At 35.7% G+C, this 26,349-nt stretch overlaps 1 protein-coding gene and 1 pseudogene across 1 annotated transcript in view; both read left to right on the top strand.

The window, feature by feature from the left end:
* Positions 1–24,633, top strand: part of LOC120354910 — a 213,041-nt gene extending 188,408 nt beyond the window's left edge. Inside the window, exon 5 of the mRNA XM_039443015.1 lies at positions 24,453–24,633. The gene's annotated coding sequence lies outside the window, so the exon portion shown is untranslated. The remainder of the gene's footprint in view (positions 1–24,452) is intronic.
* Positions 18,188–18,300, top strand: LOC120355094 (annotated as a pseudogene).
* Positions 24,634–26,349: the final 1,716 nt, after the last annotated feature.

Genomic DNA, 26,349 nt, shown 5'->3' with positions numbered 1-26,349 from the left:
TATCTCCTCCAACATGATCTCTGTGAATTAATTTCAGACTCAATAAATCTACCTTGAAGATTATAATCATATTCGCATTGTCCCTAGTGAAATGTTTCTGTGTAGCTCCATAACTCTGAATTAAATATGCAGTGTCAATATTACGATGTCATCCCATGGTAAAATATTCTCTTATTTGAGGTACGTGATTAAGTTGGAAGTCGTCGAATATGACAAGAGAAAAATGTTGAATTTTGTTTGGGTGAGGAATAGATTCCGAATTGCTGTTTATATGAAATTCAATACCCTTCATTTTTGAAAAGACTTTTCTCAAAAACAAGTACTTATCTTGATACTCGCTCTTCGTGTGCAAGTATATAGTTTTAAATCTCAAGCCATTCTTTGAAAAAATTAAATTAAATAGCAAATTGGTCTTGCCACAGCCTGAAGAGCCTATTATAAGGATCCTTGCATTATGTGGTAACAACTTACCATTTTTACACCATGTTGGCATTTCTTTCTCTCTTATAACATTGTCGAAATTTACTATCGGAATCATGTTAGTCACGTGTACAGCATGTGATCTGATAAGGAACTGATAAGTTATCAGAGAGGAGGGTGACCCACCACATGGCTCGACAGACGCTCGCTCGCTCCCTCCCACTGATAGAAGTTTCTCACTTCAACTGACCCTCTCTTTCCCGCACCCTCTTCACGAGAATGCATCTGTTGCTTGAGCCTTAGCAAATTACAAAACTTCAGATTGAAATGAGAACCAATGTTTGATAATAATACTTCTATTATATTTTCATATAGGTAAGAAATCACCTTGCTATGCTTTCAACGAAGGCTGTTTCAACGACCCCCACTCCTCCTACCCCTGTCACATGATCACACACCATATCACATGACCAGTCTTTGTCAGCATCCAAATCTTGTTACAATAAGTCTGTATGACGTCATTTCTCAACTATCTTACTATAAATACCACTGCATTGATCTGTATTCGTTCAGTTTGATAGTGTCAACGGTGGAGTGAACATGGATACTTCTAAGGTGTTTAATGTGCCTATGCTCTGTGGTAATAAAATCAAGCCTACCAATGAGCGGTTTGGTTTGTGGCTTCTATCAGAAAACTTGTGCAATGACAACCTTGTGACAGACATTGGAAATATTGATTACACTGGTGGGGAAGAACTGTTTGTGCAGGATGACTCAAATCTTGTGCCTATTACAGAACCTTTTTGTGACAATATAATGCTTGTGAAAATCTGTGCTTTGGATGATTGTGAGGCAATGGATAAGAGACGTTTTGTTCTAAAAAAGGATATATGTGGTGCATTCAACTTATATTTGAGAGGCAAATTCTCTAATATGGTGTCAGCTAAACATGGAGTCAAAGCAAAGCTACCTTACCTATTGGACAGTGGAAGTGATATGTCTCAAAAGATTCTACAAGTGCTTGGCAATGACAATTACAACAAAGTGAAACAAAAATACCAGGAACCAGTGGGGATACCTTACAAAGTGGAGCTTGCAGATGTCCCAATTGCTACATTGATAGAAGAACTACCGAGATTATTGGAGCAGCTGAGAAAGGAGCACTTCTATCTACTAGACTTGGACATAACACAGGACTTTGCTGGAATATTCAACAAGAATGGAATGTGTGACTTTCTAACTACAAATCATTGTTTCTGCTTCCAAGGAGAATATAAAGAAGACTATAATGTGATAGTAGATAACAATAAAACTGTTGGGATTGATTGCTTGACTTGGGTTAATAGTAATGTGAGGGTAAAAATTTATAATAAGTTTGTATGCCAAATCACAAGCCCTGGTGTAAATAAGCAGTTAGGTAACCATATTGTAGACTTTATTGCCTGTCCAGATACAAGATTACGGGAAACCTTTACCTCTGATGCAGCTAAAATGCATGGTATTACACGTTTGGAAGCTACAATCTATAACTACAGTTTAACAAATAGAGACAATAGCAAAACCTTTGACCCTATTCAAGATAGCTTGTCACTTTTGAATGATAGTAGAAATTATTTCCAAAATGCTCCAATTTATTCTGTGTCCTTGGCCAAAATGTGGAGAAAACTGACAGATAATTTGAAAAATAGTTGTTGTTTGGTCTATAATGATCTTCTACAGTATGTTTACTGGGGTAATAGCAATACCAAGAAATTGACTGGAGTACAAGTAAAGCTCCCCACTGACCCACAACATAGAAATAAAATAATTTCTTATGTTATTTCTGCATTCAGTTTCAATTTACTACCTATAAATTATGTAGAGATTTTTGAGGATCCATCAAACAAAAATAATATCAGTTTCTCACAAAGTGCTATATTAAGAGTGGTGAGACATATTTCTCCAAGTCAACCACAGTTTTCTCTACCATATCCAAAGTTGTTGACCTAGATGAGTTGGGCCTTGTAGCAACAGGTAACTTGATACCACAAGTCTTAAGAAAACGAGCAAACATAACTTGTAAGCTTCTCCCATACCCTGTTAAAGCGATATACAGCCCTTGTCTCCTATCACAGTGCTATCAGCCAAGAAGCGTAAGCTAGAACTGGATGAAATTGATCTAAAACGGAGGAAAATATAGTTTTTTGAAGCCACACAGTCATTTAGGGAACAGCATAAGCAGCTAGAAGAATTTGAGGAAGAAATAGAAAATTTGAGAGAGGAACTTGAGCCATATTTCCATTCACATTGGCGAAATTTTGATCTAAGTGGAGTGTACAATGTGACTGCATTTACTGTAAATAATAAAGGAAAATTTCCATATGTAGGTGTTTTAGGAGAAAAGGAAGGTTCGAAAAATGTTTTCTTTGTAAAGGGGTGCCATAAAAATGTTTTTATTAATGCATACAATGCAATAGAAGACCTTAAGAAAGAGGGTTATTTTGTAATCCCTTACACTGACAAAAAAGAAATTATTTGTCTACCAAGGGAAGAGAAAATTTGTGCAATTACAGTCAATGGTATGACAAGCTATAATGGTCATACATTTCCTAGAATAGAATCACTTAAGTTTCTGTCAGATGTATGGAAAAACTTGGAAGACACTCCCTTCACACAAAAAGAAGTGGAGCAGTATAATAACATCACAATGCTGGAAATTAAAGGGAAAGTAAAAGTAGGACAGTGCAAAAGATTAGAAGAGTTACCAGAAGGTATAGAGTTAGTCATTATTGCAATAAAAGAAGTGTACAATAGAAACAAGATACGGTATATTTTACAGTTTGAGAGCCTAGAAGAATTGTATGTGTCTAACTATTGGTTAGAGGAAGAATTTGAAAAGCCAAACATAGATTTGAATTATAAAATTAGAATCAAGCTGGATGTTTTTAAATATACACCCAGTAGGAGTAAGGAAAGAGTTACTTTCTGTATTTGATTTGGTCATAGATATGCTTTGATGTATGTATAATAATTTAAAAATAAAGAAAGTTATTGTGACATTGAGTGTTGACATTGACCTCTCTCCCCTTCTCCCGATTCCTCTCTCATTTTTTCTTTCCTGCTAAACGAGTGGAGGAGGAGGACAGAGGAGGAGGACAAAGGAGGAGAATGGAGGACAATTTTTGTCCTCGGAGGGGAGGATTTTTGTCCTCGGAGGGAGGATTTTTGTCCTCGGAGGGGAGGAGGAGGAGAACAGAGTACAAAGGAGGAGGAAGGAGGACATAGCAAATCAAAGGTTAGTTAGTTATTTGATTGCTGTGTGCTCATAAGAGAGGGAGGTGGAGTGGGGGTCGTTGAAACAGCCTTCGTTGAAAGCATAGCAAGGTGATTTCTTACCTATATGAAGAAAGACCACTTAATTACTCTATAATAGTTCCTGCCTACACTTAGTTTTCTTCATTCGCTCAACAACATGGATCCGAGAAAGTGGTTGGCTGCTGACAACGAATTGGAAGTGAGGTTAAAAAACTGTATTGATTGGTACGATGAGTGTGAAAGTGCAATTAGGAAATCAACTCCTGAAAATTATAGTTTGGCGAAACAATTGAAAGACATTTTTCTAAGCACGGTTAATTTAAATGACATAAGAGACTATCTATGTTATTATCGTCCTTATAATTTGTGTATAGATAAGCTAATTAAAATTGAAGATGAAATTATGAATAGTTGTGCTGAAATGTGTAAATAAACGTTTTCTGCCTTCAAATGATTTTTCATTCCAATATCCCATTCACGATTTTTAGTTTAGTTGCTGCTTAGAGCTAGACCTGACAACACGTGTGGGGTGATCTTTTTTATACAGACACGAGTCTCTATAACACGTGCATCTCATCAATTTAGAAAGAGAGATATATCTTTCTCTATTCCCCTCATTCGAGACATGTCAAACATCTGCGAGATGCAGTGTTATGGTTTTTCAAAATTCAAAAAATTAACTCGTCTCTTGATGTCAATTTCATTTAACGAATTTGATTCAATTGCGAAGAATATTAAATTTTCAACAGGATGTCAAGATGTTGATTTACCGTTAACAAAAACAGAAAATGTATACTTTTCGAAGAGGTGAGGGGGATGAAAAGAGAGAGATATATATTTCTCTCTCTCTCTCTTTCTTCCCCCCCCCTTCCCCTTGCCCAGTGGAGGTGAGGGGGTTGAAAAGAGATATCTCTCTCTCTCTCGCTCCCCTTCCCCTTGCCCAGGTGAGGGAAAAAAAATTTCCCTTTTAGGAGGAAAAATTCCCTCTCTATACTGACAGATTAAAGTGAATCCATATTTCTACATCTAATGCTATACTGACAGATTGAAGTGAATGCTGGATGAGGGAAAAAAATCTCTTTGAGAGGGAAAAATTCTCTACTGTCAAATTAAAGTGAATCCATATTACTACATCTATACTGACAGATTAAAGTGAATCCATATTACTACATCTATACTGACAGATTAAAGTGAATCCATATTGCTATACTGACAAATTAAAGTGAATGCTAGATGAGGGAAAAAATCTCTTTGAGAGGGAAAAAGTGAATCCATATTTCTACATCTAATGCTATACTGACAAATTGAGGTGAATGCTAGATGAGGGAAAAAAATCTCTTTGAGAGGGAAAAATTCTCTACTGTCAAATTAAAGTGAATCCATATTTCTACATCTAATGCACGTGCACTCGCTCGTCACCCTCTCCCCCGTCTAGACAAATGACACGTGCGCTCTCCTCTCTGCTAGGTTCCTCTAGAATAACTCCTGCATCGAAAACCGTTACATTCCGTTACATGAAAAAATGTCTAAATCGATTTATCATCTGTGACATGTGTTTAGCCGTTAAAGTTACTTCACTCTCTCTCATAATATCTCATCCTTTTACAAGATTTATGTAGAAAACCGATATATCATAGTCAAAAATGTCTAGGCTGAAATTTGAAGCTGCAGGTGTTTAAATACTCCACTCTCTCTCACGCAAGTGTTTATGCAATCAATCATGGTCAAAAATGTCTAGACTGAAATTTGAAACAACATGTGTTAAAGTTCACTCTCTCTCACACAACTGTTTACAAGATTTTATGTTTTGGCGCCAATATAAAGTCTTTATATTTGGCTAAATCCATTTTTTCTGTAATAATTTGCACTACCTGATTTTCAGAAAGGTTGTGTTCCTTGGCCTCAATCCAGTTCATGTGAAAACTTACCTGGGCGTATTTGGATACAATGTCCAGGGCCACTCTGTGGATGAATAAATTTAGATAGTCAATGAATGGAGCCAAACATTGCAGTCTCATGACAGTACCCTCTTCCGAATTTTTAATTGCCTCAGCTATTTCATCACGAACGCTTTTCACAGCGACTGCCATCTCGTTTTTCTTAATAAAATCTCCTATATCATTTTTAGTTGCATACTTTTCTGCAATTTGCTTAATTAGAATAGCAATAGCATCTTTTGTAATGAACTGTTCAATACCCTCCATAATATTAGCTTTTATTGCACTCGCCATTTCAGATAATCGTTTTTCAAACTCTTCCTTTGTTAATGAAGAACTAATCAATTTCTGCAAAGCAGATTCTAAATATTGCTTATCAATTGACGATGGCTGTGTTTCATTCACTTTAGTAAAAATTTCTGTACTAAGTTGTTTTAATTTAGTATTGAGATAGTTTCTGTCCAGCACCTCCAAATTCTTAATTTTATCTGATACGGCTTTTAATTTCTCATCTAAATAAGCTTTATCAACTTTATTGTTGTTAATACTGAGCAACTGAGATGAAAAGCTGTCTGTTAAAGTTTTCACTTCTCCTAGAGCGGATTCTAAATTTAGAGTTCTCTCTGCAATAGCTTTATCGATATTAGCACTGAAATTTTGTAATGTACTTAGAATATGTTCTCTTTCAATTATGCTCACTCCAATATTTTTTGTATTTTCCAAAACGAGTTTGGTTATTTGTGAATCTAAATAAAATTTCACAGCTTCGCTGATTCCTTGTTGATTTATCGATTCGATTATCTTCTGCGTTATCGAGTCAATATCACACGTAAGATTAGCAACAGCAACCCCACCACTACCCGTATCAATTCGACCGAATCGATGTAGAGTCATTGTAACACTAAACAATTAATTTTGCTTCTTTTAGCTCTTCAATTATAGACGCGATCTCAATATCATGCCCGGTGTTGCCAGTAGCTTTTGAGGAATAGAGTAAATTCAATCTTTCCACTAATTCGTCAAAATTATCAAAGTATTGATAAATTCTATCATGAGAATTATTTTTTGCAAATTTCAATAAACCCCACCCCTTCTTTTTACTAATTTTTTTACTGGGAAATAACTTTTGAATCATTTGCGATTTAATTCCCTGATTTCGTTTAACATAGCCTCTTCGATCTAAATGTATGCCTGTAAGTGTTAAGATTTTTTTATACTTATCCAGATCTCTCTGATTATAAAGATTTGAGTTTGGTCTCGCACTGAATAATAACTCAAGTAGACCATGTGTTAAACGAAATCTTTCATTATTAATATCTATATAACCATTATCGAATATTACTTGCTGATTTCCAATATAATACACGTCATCTTTAGAATTATATGAAATTCCATAACTGATTGAATTATTCAATTTTTCCGCATGAAACGTTTTTAGATATTGTGACAGCACATCATCGTTTCTGCTAGAACCAAGTAAACTGTTTTCAAATTTAGTCGAGCTTAAAAAATTGTCTGTTGAACTCTCATAACTCTGTTCATCCCCCTCCTCATTATCATCAATTTCCATACTCTCCTCTTTTACTTCTTCCTTTTTTGGTTTTACACCAGAGTGTGAGAATTTGTTTTTTCCCAGTTCAATTATGGGCTCTATCAATGGCAAGAGCGTTTTCCTATTGTATTCCTCTGATCGCCTTTCAAAATTGACTAAGCTTTTATGCTTCTCTCTAATTACTTTTCTCAATTTCTTAATCTTTTCGATTAAACCAATGTTCTTTCTATTCAGTTTTCTGCTGCTGTATGACAACATGACTGCACAAAGAATTAATCTCTACTGAACGGTAAGAAACGTATTGAGCGAATCTCGGTATTTGCCGCTATTAATTCCACACTCGCTCATAATAGTTACAAAATTATGAGGTTTACGATTCCAAACTTTATGACAAAGTTTAACGAAATCTTTATAAGAAATATCTCCTCCAACATGATCTCTGTGAATTAATTTCAGACTCAATAAATCTACCTTGAAGATTATAATCATATTCGCATTGTCCCTAGTGAAATGTTTCTGTGTAGCTCCATAACTCTGAATTAAATATGCAGTGTCAATATTACGATGTCGTCCCATGGTAAAATATTCTCTTATTTGAGGTACGTGATTAAGTTGGAAGTCGTCGAATATGACAAGAGAAAAATGTTGAATTTTGTTTGGGTGAGGAATAGATTCCGAATTGCTGTTTATATGAAATTCAATACCCTTCATTTTTGAAAAGACTTTTCTCAAAAACAAGTACTTATCTTGATACTCGCTCTTCGTGTGCAAGTATATAGTTTTAAATCTCAAGCCATTCTTTGAAAAAATTAAATTAAATAGCAAATTGGTCTTGCCACAGCCTGAAGAGCCTATTATAAGGATCCTTGCATTATGTGGTAACAACTTACCATTTTTACACCATGTTGGCATTTCTTTCTCTCTTATAACATTTACTATCGGAATCATGTTAGTCACGTGTACAGCATGTGATCTGATAAGGAACTGATAAGTTATCAGAGAGGAGGGTGACCCACCACATGGCTCGACAGACGCTCGCTCGCTCCCTCCCACTGATAGAAGTTTCTCACTTCAACTGACCCTCTCTTTCCCGCACCCTCTTCACGAGAATGCATCTGTTGCTTGAGCCTTAGCAAATTACAAAACTTCAGATTGAAATGAGAACCAATGTTTGATAATAATACTTCTATTATATTTTCATATAGGTAAGAAATCACCTTGCTATGCTTTCAACGAAGGCTGTTTCAACGACCCCCACTCCTCCTACCCCTGTCACATGATCACACACCATATCACATGACCAGTCTTTGTCAGCATCCAAATCTTGTTACAATAAGTCTGTATGACGTCATTTCTCAACTATCTTACTATAAATACCACTGCATTGATCTGTATTCGCTCAGTTTGATAGTGTCAACGGTGGAGTGAACATGGATACTTCTAAGGTGTTTAATGTGCCTATGCTCTGTGGTAATAAAATCAAGCCTACCAATGAGCGGTTTGGTTTGTTGCTTCTATCAGAAAACTTGTGCAATGACAACCTTGTGACAGACATTGGAAATATTGATTACACTGGTGGAGAAGAACTGTTTGTGCAGGATGACTCAAATCTTGTGCCTATTACAGAACCTTTTTGTGACAATATAATGCTTGTGAAAATCTGTGCTTTGGATGATTGTGAGGCAATGGATAAGAGACGTTTTGTTCTAAAAAAGGATATATGTGGTGCATTCAACTTATATTTGAGAGGCAAATTCTCTAATATGGTGTCAGCTAAACATGGAATCAAAGCAAAGCTACCTTACCTATTGGACAGTGGAAGTGATATGTCTCAAAAGATTCTACAAGTGCTTGGCAATGACAATTACTACAAAGTGAAACAAAAATACCAGGAACCAGTGGGGATACCTTACAAAGTGGAGCTTGCAGATATCCCAATTGCTACATTGATAGAAGAACTACCGAGATTATTGGAGCAGCTGAGAAAGGAGCACTTCTATCTACTAGACTTGGACATAACACAGGACTTTGCTGGAATATTCAACAAGAATGGAATGTGTGACTTTCTAACTACAAATCATTGTTTCTGCTTCCAAGGAGAATATAAAGAAGACTATAATGTGATAGTAGATAACAATAAAACTGTTGGGATTGATTGCTTGACTTGGGTTAATAGTAATGTGAGGGTAAAAATTTATAATAAGTTTGTATGCCAAATCACAAGCCCTGGTGTAAATAAGCAGTTAGGTAACCATATTGTAGACTTTATTGCCTGTCCAGATACAAGATTACGGGAAACCTTTACCTCTGATGCAGCTAAAATGCATGGTATTACACGTTTGGAAGCTACAATCTATAACTACAGTTTAACAAATAGAGACAATAGCAAAACCTTTGACCCTATTCAAGATAGCTTGTCACTTTTGAATGATAGTAGAAATTATTTCCAAAATGCTCCAATTTATTCTGTGTCCTTGGCCAAAATGTGGAGAAAACTGACAGATAATTTGAAAAATAGTTGTTGTTTGGTCTATAATGATCTTCTACAGTATGTTTACTGGGGTAATAGCAATACCAAGAAATTGACTGGAGTACAAGTAAAGCTCCCCACTGACCCACAACATAGAAATAAAATAATTTCTTATGTTATTTCTGCATTCAGTTTCAATTTACTACCTATAAATTATGTAGAGATTTTTGAGGATCCATCAAACAAAAATAATATCAGTTTCTCACAAAGTGCTATATTAAGAGTGGTGAGACATATTTCTCCAAGTCAACCACAGTTTTCTCTACCATATCCAAAGTTGTTGACCTAGATGAGTTGGGCCTTGTAGCAACAGGTAACTTGATACCACAAGTCTTAAGAAAACGAGCAAACATAACTTGTAAGCTTCTCCCATACCCTGTTAAAGCGATATACAGCCCTTGTCTCCTATCACAGTGCTATCAGCCAAGAAGCGTAAGCTAGAACTGGATGAAATTGATCTAAAACGGAGGAAAATATAGTTTTTTGAAGCCACACAGTCATTTAGGGAACAGCATAAGCAGCTAGAAGAATTTGAGGAAGAAATAGAAAATTTGAGAGAGGAACTTGAGCCATATTTCCATTCACATTGGCGAAATTTTGATCTAAGTGGAGTGTACAATGTGACTGCATTTACTGTAAATAATAAAGGAAAATTTCCATATGTAGGTGTTTTAGGAGAAAATGAAGGTTCGAAAAATGTTTTCTTTGTAAAGGGGTGCCATAAAAATGTTTTTATTAATGCATACAATGCAATAGAAGACCTTAAGAAAGAGGGTTATTTTGTAATCCCTTACACTGACAAAAAATAAATTATTTGTCTACCAAGGGAAGAGAAAATTTGTGCAATTACAGTCAATGGTATGACAAGCTATAATGGTCATACATTTCCTAGAATAGAATCACTTAAGTTTCTGTCAGATGTATGGAAAAACTTGGAAGACACTCCCTTCACACAAAAAGAAGTGGAGCAGTATAATAACATCACAATGCTGGAAATTAAAGGGAAAGTAAAAGTAGGACAGTGCAAAAGATTAGAAGAGTTACCAGAAGGTATAGAGTTAGTCATTATTGCAATAAAAGAAGTGTACAATAGAAACAAGATACGGTATATTTTACAGTTTGAGAGCCTAGAAGAATTGTATGTGTCTAACTATTGGTTAGAGGAAGAATTTGAAAAGCCAAACATAGATTTGAATTATAAAATTAGAATCAAGCTGGATGTTTTTAAATATACACCCAGTAGGAGTAAGGAAAGAGTTACTTTCTGTATTTGATTTGGTCATAGATATGCTTTGATGTATGTATAATAATTTAAAAATAAAGAAAGTTATTGTGACATTGAGTGTTGACATTGACCTCTCTCCCCTTCTCCCGATTCCTCTCTCATTTTTTCTTTCCTGCTAAACGAGTGGAGGAGGAGGACAGAGGAGGAGGACAAAGGAGGAGAATGGAGGACAATTTTTGTCCTCGGAGGGGAGGATTTTTGTCCTCGGAGGGAGGATTTTTGTCCTCGGAGGGGAGGAGGAGGAGAACAGAGTACAAAGGAGGAGGAAGGAGGACATAGCAAATCAAAGGTTAGTTAGTTATTTGATTGCTGTGTGCTCATAAGAGAGGGAGGTGGAGTGGGGGTCGTTGAAACAGCCTTCGTTGAAAGCATAGCAAGGTGATTTCTTACCTATATGAAGAAAGACCACTTAATTACTCTATAATAGTTCCTGCCTACACTTAGTTTTCTTCATTCGCTCAACAACATGGATCCGAGAAAGTGGTTGGCTGCTGACAACGAATTGGAAGTGAGGTTAAAAAACTGTATTGATTGGTACGATGAGTGTGAAAGTGCAATTAGGAAATCAACTCCTGAAAATTATAGTTTGGCGAAACAATTGAAAGACATTTTTCTAAGCACGGTTAATTTAAATGACATAAGAGACTATCTATGTTATTATCGTCCTTATAATTTGTGTATAGATAAGCTAATTAAAATTGAAGATGAAATTATGAATAGTTGTGCTGAAATGTGTAAATAAACGTTTTCTGCCTTCAAATGATTTTTCATTCCAATATCCCATTCACGATTTTTAGTTTAGTTGCTGCTTAGAGCTAGACCCGACAACATGTGTGGGGTGATCTTTTTTATACAGACACGAGTCTCTATAACACGTGCATCTCATCAATTTAGAAAGAGAGATATATCTTTCTCTATTCCCCTCATTCGAGACATGTCAAACATCTGCGATATGCAGTGTTATGGTTTTTCAAAATTCAAAAAATTAACTCGTCTCTTGATGTCAATTTCATTTAACGAATTTGATTCGATTGCGAAGAATATTAAATTTTCAACAGGATGTCAAGATGTTGATTTACCGTTAACAAAAACAGAAAATGTACACTTTTCGATTTTATCTGAGATTTTCGAACTGCTCAATATTCTAGACAGCGGTCATCTACATTATGATTGTACAAATGATTCAGCATTATCTGTTGTTAAAAATTCCGATGAACTTTGGAAATGCTTGTAAGATATTGCAGATAAAAAATGTAAAAGAACTTAGATCATTGTAGAGATTCATAGCATTAGATGTGAGAGAGAGAGAATTTCTCAAATTAATTAGATGTAGAGAGAGTCATTGACCTCACTCTGGATTCACTAGTATAGCATTAGAAATATGGATTCACTTTAATTTGACAGTAGAGAATTTTTCCCTCTCAAAGAGATTTTTTTCCCTCATCTAGCATTCACCTCAATTTGTCAGTATAGCATTAGAAATATGGATTCACTTTAATCTGTCAGTATAGATGTAGTAATATGGATTCACTTTAATCTGTCACCAAGGGAATTTTTCCCTCTCAAAGAGATTTTTTCCCTCATCTAGCATTCACTTTAATTTGTCAGTATAGCAATATGGATTCACTTTAATCTGTCAGTATAGATGTAGTAATATGGATTCACTTTAATCTGTCAGTATAGATGTAGTAATATGGATTCACTTTAATTTGACAGTAGAGAATTTTTCCCTCTCAAAGAGATTTTTTTTCCCTCATCCAGCATTCACTTCAATCTGTCTGTATAGCATTAGATGTAGAAATATGGATTCACTTTAATCTGTCAGTATAGAGAGGGAATTTTTCCTCCTAAAAGGGAAATTTTTTTTTCCCTCACCTGGGCAAGGGGAAGGGGAGAGAGAGAGAGAGATATCTCTCTCTCTTTTCAACCCCCTCACCTCCACTGGACAAGGGGAAGGGGAAATCTATTTTTAGAAAGAGAGAGAGAGAAAGATATATCTCTCTCTTTTCATCCCCCTCACCTCCACTGGGCAAGGGGGAGGGGAAATCTATTTTTAGAACACCCCCCCACCCTACAGGCGGGGGGAAGGGGAGGCGGGATGAACGAGGGTGGAGCGGGGGGAGGGGATTTCGAGCAAAAAAGCCTGTCTTTAATCTCAGTTTCCCTCTACTACTGGAGGCTACATCAATGGTAACAAGGAGGAGTTAAGGGTTGGTTGAAGGGTTGTGTTTCTTAGGATATTCATGAAGTGGAAGGAGTCTCTGATATGAGAGGGTAGGGAGGCAACAATGGGTTGGAGGTGGAAATCAACAAGGGCAGAGATTCGTTCAGTTGGACTATTTATGCTTGAAACAATGGGACGACCAGGATTGCCTTCTTTTGACAGATAGAGTGTACTGTTGATGAACAATATCAAGAAACTGCAGTGAAATCTGATGTTGGAATTTGAAGAAATGTGGGTGGAATTGGGGAGAAAGACCAGATAGTGAGAGTTGTATTGATAAACCATTTGGAGGTATTTGAAGAATTTTGCTGGTGGAGAGGAATTCAACATGACTAATATATTTGGAGAGTTTTTTGGAATGGAAATGAATTTGTTGGAACCAGTATAATTGCAAGCAAAGTTAGGATGAAATTCTAGCATCATGTTTAATGTTGAGGAAAATGAGAGAAGTGATATTGAGTACTATGTTAATGTGGAAGCAAGGAAGTAAGTAGATTGGGTCGGTTTAGGATAAATCAACAATCACAAAGCAAGATAGGAATTGGTAGAGAGAGCTAATTTACTATTAGGATAGAAGTTGGTGAGTGGAGAATATCAGGATAAAGATTCCTTCCCTATCCAATATTTGTGATGAAATCCTCAAAAAATCAGATTGTGCTCTAGAGAAAAACAGAAACTCTCACCTTGAAACACTTTCTTCCCTGTACAAATCCCACTTCCAAAATGACCTGCCTCTTCAAATTCATCATTCCAATATTACCAACCCCCCCCCCTCATCAGTGACAAGCCCAGCCTTGCCTCACTCTTGAACCTACCACCACCATGCCATATTCCGCCCTCCTTACCCAAACGTTTGCCCCAACAATCTACATATCCTTCAATCCATCAAGTAAACGTTGAAAATCCTTTCCAAAGGCTCCCTTGTTACTCTATTTCTAGGGCCTCTCATACAATCCTAACCCAAAAATCTTGAATGTTGCCTATTTGTTTTGAATTCTTAGAATTTATTTTGGGACCTGTGTTTTTTCATGGTTGTAAAGAGCTGAAGTGGAGTGTTTGTTTTTTATGTTCAATTTGTGTTCCTCTATCCTGGCTGATATTCTTATATTTGTTTGACCTACATACATCTTGTCACAATTCAGGCAGGGAATACTACAGACGCCCTGATTTTCCAGTTCTAATCTCTGAAAGGGTTTCTTTAGAAATTTCGAAATAGTTTGGAGAGGTTTGTAGACTGGTTTGATTTGATGTTTTTTCAGTATTCTTCCAATACGGTCGGTAGTACCCCTAATGTATGGAAGAAGGACGATTTTTTCGAACGCCTTCTCTTCCTTGAGTTTTTCTTCGGGGATTGGAGGTGTCAGTTGTTTTCTCAATGATTTTTCGATTATTCTATTATTGTAGCCAATACACTTCAGTATGGATTTGATTGTCTTGATCTCCTCTTCTTTGCTTTTTTCATCCGTGAGATGAAGAGATCTAAAGATTAGACTATTGACTACAGAGAAGGAGTGTGCGGGGTGACGATGAGATAGTGCATTCAGGTATCTATTTGTATGGATTGGTTTTCGGTATAGAGAGTATTTATTCCAGACTGCAATTTTTGTTTCTGGTGATTAGAATGTCTAAGAACGGTAGTTTATCTTTTTCTTCTATTTCGAAGGTGAACTGTATTTTGAGGTGTATCTGGTTCAGCTGATTGAGGAATTCGAAAAGTTCTTCTTTACCATGAGGCCAAATGATAAAGATATCGTCGACATATCTCTTCCGAAGGGTTGGTTTCAGTTTTCTTCTACTGAGAGCTTCTTCTTCAAAATGAGTCATGAAGAGACTGGCTATGGCTGGAGAGAGGGATGATCCCATGGGGGCTCCTTCAATTTGTCTGTAGCATTGGTTATTGTGAGTGAAATATGTATTTTCCAGGCAGTGGCTTGTCAGGTCAATAATTGATTTAGAAAAGTGTGTATTTTGATTCATGATGATTAGGGCTTCATCAACAGGGATGTTGGGGTACATGGGAATGATGTCTGAACTTGCTAGTATATCCCCCGAATTTAGGGTTATGTCTTTGATTTGATTGATAAAATCATAGGAGTTTTTCACATATGATTGTGATCCTACTATAACTGGTTGAATGAGGTTGGCTATGAATCGTTCAAGTTTCTGGTTAGGTGAGTTAAAAGCACTCACAATTGGTCTGAGTGGTGTATCCAGCTTGTGTAGGTATTTTTGGAAGACCATTAATTTTCGGGCATCTACTAGATTTCTCTCTGGGAATTAATTTGAATGGGTATGTGGGTTGATATCGGATTGTTTGATTTTTGACTTTGTGATTTTCTCAAGGTAGGTTGTGGGGTCTTGTTGAACCGGCTTGTAGGCTGCATCTTTGAGAATATTCTCTAGTTCTTCGTTATATACTGTTCTGTCCATAACTACTGTAGAATTCCCTTTGTCAGCTGGTAAGATTACTATGGAGGGATTTCTAGAAAGGGTTTTCAAGGCTGTGATTTCTTCTTTCGGTAAATTGGACTTGGGAGGATTTGATTTTTTTTAAATATGAAAGATTTCTTGTCTGATCTCTTCTGCTTCAATGTGTTCGAATTCTTTAAGACTTGGTTCAATAGTGGATATTATTTCTCCATGTGGTAAGTTTTTGGGGGTGATTGCAAAATGAAAACCTTTTTTAGAACATTTTCTTCAACTTCAGATAATTTGTGGCTTGAAAGATTGTGTACAACTCTCCTACTAGTGTTTTCGGTTGTCACTCTTCTGGTCTTATTGTCCTTGATCTGAAGGTTAGCAAATTTCTTATCTAGTTTGTCGGTTTTAAGGGTTCTGTCTGCTTCAGTACGGAAATTAACTAATTGTTCAAGCCAATGCCAAATGAGGGGGTGTAGTGAGTTACTGAGGGTGTAGTGAATGGTAATTGATTTTAACTCTAGAGTACTGAGTTGTTTCCCAACACGTTGAATATTTTCAATGAGTAACGCTTTACTGGCTTTCTTAAGAATACTATTTGATTTGAAATTTTTAGTATGATAAGATAGTTTAGTAAACTTGGAAAGCACATCACTATCACAACACTTACACAGAAAATTCAAATCAGACAACAACCTTGTCCTTTTCGACTGGAATTTTTCAAACACTTTACACTGATTGAAAGCTATCTCCCCGTAGAGATGTAATATGTTAACAAGAGAAACAAGGGAGCCTTAACAAAAGGGATGACAGTATAAAAATCTCTTCCCTTTGGAAAATCATTCTCAACACAGCACAAAAGTCAGACACTTCTCCGGGAATTCCATTCACCCAGCAGTGCCAGGCCGAGCACGAGGAAGAAGAGGAAGAAGGAGAGGGGAGGAGGTACTCCCTTCTACCACGTGGAAGAACTTCCAAACACACGCAGGAGTCAGTGTAGCATAACTGCCCTCCAAGGATGTCATTTGAGATAATGATGAAACGTCAGCAAGTAAGTGAAACTGCTTATTGGATGTACCCGGTTGATATATATATATATATATATATATATATATATATATATATATATATAATATATATATATATATATATATATATATATATATATAAATTAAAGCAGGAGACATAAGACATAAATAGATTGAAAAGACTTAAAAACTTAATTAGAAACGGAAATTTTCAGAAACTGAGTTTCCTTCCTCAACCGAGCAGTGAGTGGGTACAGTTTGAAATCAAACGGTCGTGACCACAGAGTATGCATGGAGAGTAGATTGATTTCTGAATCCTCCATCAACTTCCTAGATGTCAATGTAATCCTTTCCTACTCCAATACCTTATCCACCAATACTTTCACCAAATCCACCCACACTCAACAGTTCCTACACTTTAAGAGTTGCCATCCCTATCACATCAAAAGATCCCTCCCACGTCCCCTCTCAATCCGAGGCCAAATAATTTGCAGTGATCCCCACCATCTTGACCAGTACCTCAAAAAACTCCACCAATCCCTCCTGAAATGTAACTATCCTGAAAGGTTGTTACAGAAACAAATCTCCTCCAAAATCTGGCACTAATCCAACCACAAAAAATTCCCAAATTCCACAAACTCCAAAGCTCTGTACCACTTACTTCCCTGGAATCGAAAATCTCAAACCTGTCGTTAAATATCTGTTCCATGTCGTCTCCTCCAATCCCTCTACCAAACACATTTTCCAGCAACTACCCACCCTCATTTATAAGCAACCTCCCAACCTCAAGAAAATTTTCAGTAAAAACAAATCACTCACCTCTGATGAAATCCCAACTCCACCTAGTACCCTACCTTGCAAACGCCCCCGCTGTAAAACCTGTCCTATTACTGATTCTTACATCTCCTTTAACAGTCCTATCACCAACTACACCCACCAAATCCATCAATCCAGTAATTGCATCTACCTCCTTTCCTGCAACTTCTGTCCTGTCTTCTACATAGGTGAAACCACCACTGCCCTAAACCTCCGGATCAACAATCACAGGGCTTCCTTTAAAAATAATACTTCCCTACCCATGACTCTGTGCACAACAAGAACTTTGACCAATGCTTCAAAGTCAAAGTCCTCGGTTGAGAGAGGGAACACAGTTCCCGAAGATTTCCGTTTCTAATGTAAGTTTTCAAGTGTTTTCAATCTATTTATGTCTTGTGTCTCCTGTTTTAATTTATATTACAAACTTCAAAGTGTCTTCTGGTCGCAACTGATCAATTTCAGGGCCTCTGACATGACCTAACGACTGCTTTTTAGGCAGCCGGGACCGACGGCTTAACGTGTCCATCCGAAACACGAAGAAGAATTAACCGGGTACATTCGTTTGTTTTGACTTACTTGAGTCTAACGTTTCGTCGCCATCGCAGACGACATCTTCTGAGGGTGGCGTCGAAATCCACACTGAGTCCTAGGTATTCTTTCGGGGTCGAAGAGCGTACCTCCCGACGCTCTGGTTCCACTTCAAAGTCGAATAAATCTTTCGCCTTTTACTAAAGATTTCCGTGGAGTGGAACACATGATGAGTCTACTCTGTGAGTAGGTTTCAATTTCCAACGCCTCGTCTCTTACAATCCTGACTTGATAATTTCTAATGCTGGCTATTTGTTTGGAATTCACGAAATTCATTGTATGACCTGTATTTTTCACATGGTTATATAGGGCTGAGGTGGATTGTTGATATTTTATGCTTAGTTATTGTCATCTATTCTAGCAGAGATTCTCTTATTTGTTTGGCCTACATTTTGCTTGTCACAGTTTAGGCAGGGGATACTGAAGACTCCTTGGTTTTCTAGCTTTAGTCTGCTGATGGTTTTTTTTAGGATTTGAGAGATGGGGTTTGAATAATGCTTTGATTTTGTGGGTTTTTAATACTCTTCCAATAAATTTTATATTAGAATCCAATTCTTCTGAGGACTAGAGAGAGTAAAATATTTTCAATGTCCATCTTGGAATTACTTTATCTATTGAATTATTGAATAAAGTCTGTATTTCTGTCACCAACTCTCTATAATGCTAATAATAATATGTATTGGACTGAAAACCTCCTACCAGGAAGAGGCAAACATATTAACCAAATGTTATCGAAATAGAGATGTAGATTTCTGTACTATGAGCCCAACGTAAAAAAGTCCAAAACAAAGGTAATATTATGATGATAATTATTATAAAATTGGTGACAGAATTCATTCAACAATTCAATGGAAAGAAAAACTATTTTATTCTTTTAAAAGTCGGCAGAAAAACGTGGGATTTCAAAGGTTTTTTTATTTTTACTTAATTATGCTGAAACTTGGGAATTTCAATTATGAATGACATGTTGATATCCATAAAATGTTATCATAAAATTTTAGACCCACAGTACCGGTATTCAAATTATCAGTCAAATTTAGAGATTGAGGATTTTTGGGACTTCAGGCAGATACCCACAACTTGTATTTTTGAGTTTAAATACTGCTGAATCATTGAACGAGCGAAGTGAGGTCTAAAATTCAAGTCGACACTTTTGCATTTCTCTTTATGTTTGTAGTTATGTTCCACATTTACGGCGAAAAGCGGCCATATATTTTCATGAAATTTGACAAGTATGTTCCTTTTATTCCAGTCAAGGAAAGGTTTCAGAGCGAAAAGTTGAGAAGACAGTTTTTGACCCCGCAGTTCTGTTAAGGGTAGTGAGGAGGTAAACATATCAAAAGTCCCCACCCCTACCCCCTGTGCGGGTGGTTTAAAAGTACCATTTTTTGGTTTCTCGCATAAAACTCAAAAACTATGTATCCTAAGGACTTGACTGTCATATAACAAATTAAAGCTTACATAATTTCCTACAATATCTATTATACAACTTTTTTCATATCTCCTCTTGTTTTCGAGATATCCGCTCTTGAAGGTGAGACATTTTTGAAAAAAACACGTTTGCCACCTATTTTTGCTCTTATAACTTTTTAAAAATCGATGGGAAAAATGCATATTAATTATGAGCAGGGTCGGATCCTGGGGGGGGGGCAGCGGGGGCATGTGCCCCGTGCGCCGAGTTGAAGGGGGCGACAAATTGTAATCAGCATTTTCTTATAAAAATATATGGGTTATTAAAATAATAACTGCATTAGGCGTTCATATCTGACATTGTTAATTTGAAGCTCCAACAGCGTGATATAGTTCTGTGCACATTCTAGATTTATTTTAATAAAACATTTTGGTAGAACCAACAGAACAAAATAAGAAGTATTTCTATAGCCGCAGTATACTTCTGCTGTATGAACTACGGTAGCCTACTTTGTTCCATGATCAGCCCACTCATTAAATTTAGTTGCGCTTAATTCAGCAGAAGCATGTGTTGAAGCACAATATATTTTGGAATTGTAAATAGCCTTTACAACTACTTTCATATGGGTCAACATCAAGGTGGGAAGTTTTAAATCAACATGTTCCTCTTTCATTAAAATCAGAGATTAAAACAAGATGGTCGCAAGAATTGAATCTGTGGAAGTTATATCCTATTATATTAAGAGAGCAATTTCTGTATTTATATATCTGGTTATTTATGTTCAACAGATCTCGAAAACGGCTCTAACGATTTTCACGAAATTTGGAAAATAGTAGGTTTATGATATAAAAATTCGATTGCACTAGGTCTCATCCTTGGGAAAACTTGCTGAACGACATTAAAAGGATAATTCATCCTTGACTGTAACAGCTGAAACATTTGTCGTCTGTGGATAGTAAAAAAGTGAGTGAGCGAGTGAGTACCTATGTGAAATATCAAGATATAGCATCCCCGAAATTCATAAGATGACAGCCAGCTGTAAAATATAAACACGATAATTTTAGACAATTGTGTTCTGTTTATCAATAAATAAAAATAATTTAGCGAAGCTCGGTGCCCCGATATTATAAACACATATGGACAAAGTGCTATCTGCTCTTGAAGAATTAGCCACCCATGAATTTTCATCTCCAGAAACAAGAGCTGATGCTAAATCTCTAATTAAAAACATGAAGAGCTTAGAATTTGTTGTGATGACATGCTTCTGGTATTCAGTCCTTAAAAACATTGATCGAGTGAGTAAGTTTTTGCAATGATGGAAGACAACAGTAGACAATGCTGCAAGAAACATACAAGGTATTTCAACTTTATTATCATCAACCTGGGAGGTGACTATTTCAGATGCAATTGATGAGGCAAAGTTTTTATCTTGCAACATGGACATAGCAGCAGAGTATAAGGAAACAAGAAAACAAAAGAAAAAGAAAATGGCAGAAGACGCACATGAAGATGAAGGTACAAATTTCACGGGAGAAGAGATTTTCAGAAGATCACTTTTTCAAATTTGTGGCAGAATTATTATAGAGCTGACGAACAGGTATGATGCATTAAAAATTATTGCTGACAAGTTCATTTTTTGTTTGGGGGCTCAAATTAAAGCACTAGACGTTAAAACTTTGAAAAGTATGGCTAAAGAATTGGCAACAAATCATGCAAACGATTTGAACGAAGAAGAACTTCTAAATGAAATCGAGATTTTTAAGTTGCATGCCCTTACTGTAGAGGATGAACTGGAAGACGCAACAGCAGCATCTTTGCTCAGAATATTGTGTAAGAGCAAGTTGGAAGAGGGTTATCCAAACATATGTGTAGCTCTAAAATACACTTACACTTCCATTTCCTGTGGCATCTGAAGAGAGAAGATTCAGTAAATTGGAACTTATTAAGACCTATTTAAGAAATACCAGGACCCAGCAAAGACTTACAAATTTAAGCATCATAAATATTGAACATGAAAGGGCTTCTTTGCTTTCTTTTGATGAAATAATAAACACATTTTTAGCAAAAAAAGCCTGAAAATTAGAATCATTTAGGAATTTTTTCAAATTATCTTGTGGATCTATTTTTTTTCTTGTAACTATATATTTTCTCTATTAACTGACTTATCATTTCACTGCATAATGTTTTTGTTTTACTTAGTCTGTTATATCCTCCATTTTTGCAACAATAGACCAATTGAAAAAGCAATTTTGAGGGAATGTTTTAAACAAAATGTTTGACTTTGCAGCTTTGTTGAGACTAGTTAGGAGGAAAACATATCAAAAGTCCCCATTCCTAACTTATGTGCTAAGGGGACGAGGGTGGTTTGGAAGTTGCATTTTTCAGCGTTTTGCTTCCACGCTCATATCTTGAGAACAATGCGTTCAATCGGCATAACTAACTATTCAAAAATGAAGCTTGATACATTCTCTACACTTTTTGTTCAGTGGAATTTTGTGATATTCCCAACAGTTCCCGAGATATTCGCTCTTGAAGGTGTGTAATTGTTAAAATAACGGATTTTCATCCAATGTTTTGCTCTTTCAGGGCTTATAACTCTCCAACAATGCATCATAAAAACTGATGCTTATCGTAGGTTTGTAGAGCATCGAATTCTTTTTGAAATGATGTATTATTCCACTTTTCCAAATTTGCCTTCCATATTTATAGCAGATTCAATGTAGGGGGTGAAATTTTCATTGCTGCAACAAGTGTCAACTCAGCGGTTCCACGCCTTCAACAGAGGGGATAAAGATGCGCATTTTTGCTATGTTCACCTACTAACTAGTCCAAAACAAGCTGCAAAGTCAAAAATTTTGTCACAGACACCCCACTCACATGTGATTGTCAAACGTTTAATTGCTGCAGCAATGAAAATTCTTGGGGCTAGGAAGATCTCTCACAATTTCTAGAGAACATGGTGTGTGGCAATTGATATATAGAGCTTCCAAATGACTATTTATATTTTCTCAGAGATAGAGAGTGGATGATAATGAAAATTTTAAAATGAAATAAAATTTACATCAAGTTTCAACTAGACTAAGCTTCTAATCAGCATTATTAGCAAAACAGCTGCAAAGTCAAACATTCCCTCCAAATTGCTTTGTCAATTGGTATATTTATGCAAAAATGGAGATTTCACACTCAACACTAAAGCTGCTGCAAAGGTGTAGGGAAATTCGTAAAAGTGTGAAATTATATATCAAATTGAAGAGAATTTAATGCTCTATAAGCTCATAATTAATATTGATTTTTCCCATCAATTTTTAAAAAGTTATAAAAGAACGAAAATAGAAAAAAATAGGTGGCAAACGTGTTTTTTTCAAAAATATCTCACCTTCAAGAGTGGATATCTCGAAAACTAGAGGAAATATGAAAAAAGTTGTATTATAAATATTGTAGGAAATTATGTAACCTTTAATTTGTTATATGACAGTCAAGTCCTTAGGATACATAGTTTTTTGAGTTTTATGCGAGAAACCAAAAATGGTACTTTTAAACCACCCCACACCCTTAGCACAGAGGGTAGGGGTGGGGACTTTTGATATGTTTACCTCCCTACTCTACCTTTAACAGAACTACGGGGTCAAAAATTGTCTTCTCAACATTTTCCTTCATACCCTTTCTTGAGCATTCATTGCCTGGACTATTTTTGAATTTCGCGTCGACGTATATATAAAGGTTTTTGAAATTTTCTCGTTTCAAGGATAATACAAAAGGAAAAGGTAAAGACAAAGGAGTCTCCTTCGAACGCCAATATTAACGTAAAAATCAGACTATAGAATTATTCATCATAAATCGGCTGTCGTGTGGATTATTAATTGCATGCATTGACGCATGAAATTAAGGTTGTGCAAAGGCTAAAAATAAACTTTCTACTCGTGATATTTTTCGGAGTTTTTCGATTTGTAAATCATCAAGCTATCAAGATGAAAAAGTTTTCTAAGGAAAACATTTTATTCTAATCATTCCTTTTTGATATATGAGCGCTTAAAGTTTGAATTTTTGGGACAGAATATTTCAAATTTGGTAAGAGATAAATCCATGAGATTTAGAGAATGAATTCTTCATGGTATTATTGATTTAGTAAAACAAAATGTTTTTGAAAATATCAGTTTTTGAGATAATCATTCAATTTACTAGAAATAACCAAAAATAACTTTTAGTTGAGTTATTTTTGGTAAATTGAATAACTTTTCCAAGAATTAATATTTTCTGAAAATTTTTATTTTACTAGATCAACAATACCATGAAAAATCCATCCTCTAAATCTCATGGATTCAATATCGTACCGAATTGGAAATGTTCTGTCCCAAAAATTCAAACTTCAGTCGCTCTTATCTCAAAAAGTAATGATCGGAAAAAAGATGTTTTCCTGAGAAAACTTTTTCATTTTGATAGCTTGATGATATATAAATGATACAAATCGAAAAACTTCGAAGAATATCACGAGTAGAAAATTTATTTTTAGCCTTTGCACAGCCTTCATATCTCGATGTAACTTGGTAAAAAGTCAGCTGTCATGTGGACTATTAATTGCAATGACGCATGCAATTAATAACTGAAAGTAACATATAGTGTTTTCTCTCAACCTTTCTCTGCTTTCAACTCGGGCTGACCTGTTGCCAGTATGTCTTGTAGGAGATTAGCTTCTGATGTTAGAATTTTTGATACACCAACCCCAACAGCCATTAGCCGTTTACACACCGATATCTCGCCGACGCGACATACAGACAAGATTTACTCTGATTGGTCTAAAAAAAAAACATAGTTTTTCATCTCAATGCTATATGAAATTAATAACAACTCCTAAATGTGCGCTTTGCTTTTTATACAATATTTTTAGTACATAATTGTTCCTCACATCGTTGTATATAATATAATTTCAGTTGTATTTTCATTTTTTCCAGACTGGATGGAATACACACAATCACAGCGTGATTCGATGTAAATTTCAATTGTGAAACTTCATTCTGGAAAAGTTGAATTTGTAAAAATAGCAAATAAATGAATATAAAAATCCGAGTACACACAATCACAGCGTGATTCGATGTGAATTTCAATTGTAAAACTTCATTCTGAAAATAGTTCCGTATCATAATTTATTGAGAAATATGATTTAATTGTGAAAATAACAAATGAATGAATATAAAAAATTATATTTTCTTTCACGACCTCTCCTCATTTTGACTTCTTCAACTTTAATCCATATAACAGCTACGATGCACTAGAAGTAGCGATAACGAAGATATGATGATAATTACAAGCAATAATGCGGATAACGATGATGCTAAGGTTAGCAAATATACCATGCTCGTACTGAAAGAAAGAAATCTATTCAACTGCTAAGCCTACATGACAACTCTCCTGTCTTCACAAAATTCACTTTGTGACAAAGTCAATAAATAATAGATGATGATCAATAATCAAATATCATTAGCAATGATGAGTTATATTTGGCACAGAACAATCATTTGAGAGAATCCTTTCTAATATTATTTGAAATCTCATTTAAGAGATTTTATGATCACCCCGACACATATTATTATGGGGTATCATCATTAGGACTAAGTTAAGTATTAGCAACTTTTGTATGTATAATATAATAATTTATATGTTTTGTCAATAAACTCCTCTTGTTGCAATTCATTGGCAATCAAAGAAATTGAGAATATTGAATAAGCAATCAGAAAATATAATTCAATATTAATCAATATTGAATGATGAGATCAAAGATCGTTGATCAAGACAAACCCAGAAAAGGCCTACCAGAAAAAAAATGGGCAGTCAATACAAGAACAAGATAAATACATATTACAGGGAGTTGTCAACACAATCAATGCTGAAAGTAGTGAGTCTATTTTACAGAAATCTGGGAATTTAGTAAAGAATCCGAATTCAAGTTCTAGCGTTCAAGAAAACGATATTTTGAATGTTGGAGACACCCTAAACGCATCTCTTCAATAAAATTATGGTGAATCAAATAAGGTACCTATCTGGAAGTAACAACAGGAAAAGAGAAGTGAATATCATAGAAGATGTATCTGCAAAATAAAGAGTTTGAGTTAATTGACAATGATATTTTGAAATAGGATGACACAAGTTTGGAAGATTCCAAGGTCAGTGAGGCGCTTGATACTATAGTCCGTACAATCACTTCTGACTTGGGGGAATATGCGGCGCAGAGAAATCAGCCAATTACAGTGATGAATAGAGACATAGGTAGAAGCGCAGATTCTCAATTTCCAAACCTTAATCCTGGCACCTCACCACTAGCAGAATAGCCAAAAATTCAACTTCCAAAACATCATCTATACCATTGCAGAGTCAAATCATCCTGGAAGAAAAAGAAGAAGCTTCTTTACCACCGTCATAAATGCTTCAGAGATCTCTCCAGAAGAAAGGAATAGGAGAAGTCCCACTTGCTGAGGCCTGGGAGATTCAAGCCATTGTTCAAGCAGAAGTTCCATCACCTGAGGCCTGGGGCCCGTTTCACAAAGGTACAAGTCTTCTTGCCAACCATGGTTTTGGAGAACAGCTGATTACTAGCGTTTCACAAAAGCAGAATTATTGTAAACTTGTAGTTACAATGAATTTCTACAAATTTACAAGTGATTTGCTTGTTACGAACAAGTGTTTCACAAAGATTTTCATTGTAGCCAACAGTTTTTGTCGAAATTACTTGTTCGTAACTATGAAATTTCTACCGAAGTGGAAAGCTATGTAAAGGATTTACAAGTGATCATTAAAATGATTTTAAATATTCAATAAATATTTCTAATAATCGAAAATTCCCTATATTCCTCT

The sequence above is a fragment of the Nilaparvata lugens genome, chromosome X (assembly GCF_014356525.2).
Source record: "Nilaparvata lugens isolate BPH chromosome X, ASM1435652v1, whole genome shotgun sequence".
Taxonomy (NCBI): domain Eukaryota; kingdom Metazoa; phylum Arthropoda; class Insecta; order Hemiptera; family Delphacidae; genus Nilaparvata; species Nilaparvata lugens.
The sequence above is the reverse complement of the archived record's forward strand: the minus strand, read 5'-3'. Positions and strand labels throughout refer to the sequence as shown.